Raw genomic sequence first — 2,581 nt, 5'->3', positions numbered from 1 at the left:
TTTAGGGTTCATAGCTAGTACTAGATGTTTCTTAGTTAGTACTAGATTTTTAGTAGTAGTAGGTGTTAATTTAGGGTTGACATTAGTACTAGATTTTTAGTAGTAGATGTTAATTCCTAGTAGTGATGGTACTAGTTAACTAGGGCAGTATGATTAATAGTAGTTGTAGTTGAACTACTTTAGTTGTAGTTGAACTAGTTTACCAAGTAAATTAATAAACTAGTTGAACTAGTTGAATTAATAGAACTAATGTATTTTTAGTAAGATAATTAATATAACTAGTTGAACTACTTTATTTTTAGAAAGAACTAGTTTTTTTTCTATTTGTAGTAAGTTTATATTTAGTAAGAGCTAGTTGAATTAATAAAACTAGTTGAACATGTCATATTTGTTGTTATTTTTTTAGTTTAAGCAATTATTCGGGATGTATTAGTGATAACTTATACGGTTTCAGGTGACCATCGTCGTCCCCGTCACCGACCCCCTCCGACATCCCCGCCGTCATCCCAGTCACCGACCCCCTCCGACATCGAGGTGAGACCAGCCAAATATCCTTGTATATCTTGTGTTGTTGCTCAAATAGGATATGTGGTTGCCCAAGTGGCCGTTCATGTTCATTTTACATCTCCGAGTGGCCTATGTTTTGCCGGAGTGTTGATTAATTTCCGTTCCGGCAAATTTTAGGCGCTCGATATGTCCTTTTTTAGCAAAGGTCATGCCGGATTTTTTTCGTGAATTCTGGCATGACTTGTGCTAGAATATGTACAAGTTTAATCTTTGAATTATGAACGTAGGAAATGTCGTACTCGGACGACGACAGTCTCCCGGGGGAGTGCAGCTGGTGCCACGACGATCGAGGTATGTGCGACAGGTTCGTTGAGCTGGACGAAGATCGGCGCTTCAGCATTAAGCTCGAGGAGACCTTCGATGTTAAAACGGTACGCAACAACGACAAGTGTTTTTTCGTAATTAAGCATGACTTCAACTATTTCAACGTCTAATTTTCATATTTTACAATTCGACTAGCTTATTCCATGCCATGCAAGACACTTTGTCTTGGAGAGGATGGGTTTTGAAGACCATGAAAATTTTGAAACAAAGAATATACACCTAAGGATCCATCATGATATGGATTTAAAGTAAATCTGTGCAATGCTCAGAGCGTAACCCATTTTGGTTGCCAAAATTGGGAAGCACTTTGCAAAATGTATGGTTTTTATGAGGTTATGATTGTCACCATGGATCTTGGTGATCCTGACATCGAGCAAGACAATATGGACATTTGGGTCCTTGTAGATACGCTTCCGGTTGTACCGCTACGTGAGTTTCTCAAACATAGTTATTAACTAATTTATATTGTTTATTTCAAAATAGTTGATAGCTTATTTCCATTGACAGCTTATTTTGATTCTTCAAAGACTGTGCGGAAGATGGTAGATAAAACCGACTACACCGATGGCACCGAATTAACGTATAAGGAGAAAAATCATCTGATCACATTTTGTACTCTTCTTGAGAAATTACAATAACTATTATCGAACTCCTCCAAATTATGGTGAATACGTGCCACTAGTGCATGTGTTGAACCACGGTAACTTCTCTGGAGATACCCTGGTAAGATTTTTTACTATTACGACATCCGTGCATCTTTTGCATACTTCTAAAACTAGTACATCATTGCTAACTACGAATTTATTATTATGTTTTTCAACAGAAACTCCCGATGGATTGTGTGCCTCATCTGATGTCTCTGAATGGTCGCCTCTCAGTTCTGAACATACTGCCAGGTAAATCTAGGGAGCTCACCTGTGCATATCGGATTTCTAAAACCGGTGAACACATGATCATCAAAGAATGGAAGAAATGTATGGACATTCGCAAGGAGGTTCTTGGAAGTAACATTCAGCGAAAGGCAAGAATTGGAGACAGGCTAATCTCCATTCTCCATAATGGAGAGTCAGGGGCTATCTTGTTTTTTGCTATTTTACCTTAGAAAATGTAGTAGGTCTTAATCGAATGTAGTAGGTCCTATGAGGTATAATATGTTTATTATGTGGTAATGTGTTAGAGTTGATAATGAGGAGTACTTGTGATTACGACTAGTGACCAATTTGCTATGTGATGTCATTGATGAAAACGATGATCTTGAGGAGGTGTTATATGACAATGATGTATTATGATGATAAGTTGTTAATGATATGATGATGATGATGATGATATTATTATATCATTGGGTGAAAGAACCATGGATTAGTTTCTAGTGGATGGACATCCACTTGAAACTAGTCGACGGTTCTTTCACCCCGCAATGTAATAACTCATTATGATGTAAAAACAATCTCTAAATTCCTGTTGTATGAAAACTTGTGTAAAGGTGTATGAATACAACATGAAATAAAAAAAATACTAAATAATAGTAGTAGCGCGGGAAAGGAGAAGCGCTACTACTAATTACCAGTAGCACGGTTCTGAAGAACCGCTACTACTAAGTCAATTTAGTAGTAGCGTGGATCTAGGCGCGCTATTGCTAAGGTTTAGCTGTGGAGCGCTACTGATAGGCCTAAAACCCGCGCTGCTGCTA

The sequence above is a fragment of the Triticum dicoccoides genome, chromosome 4A (genome assembly GCF_002162155.2).
Source record: "Triticum dicoccoides isolate Atlit2015 ecotype Zavitan chromosome 4A, WEW_v2.0, whole genome shotgun sequence".
Lineage (NCBI taxonomy): Eukaryota > Viridiplantae > Streptophyta > Magnoliopsida > Poales > Poaceae > Triticum > Triticum dicoccoides.
Note: the sequence above shows the minus strand (reverse complement) of the source record.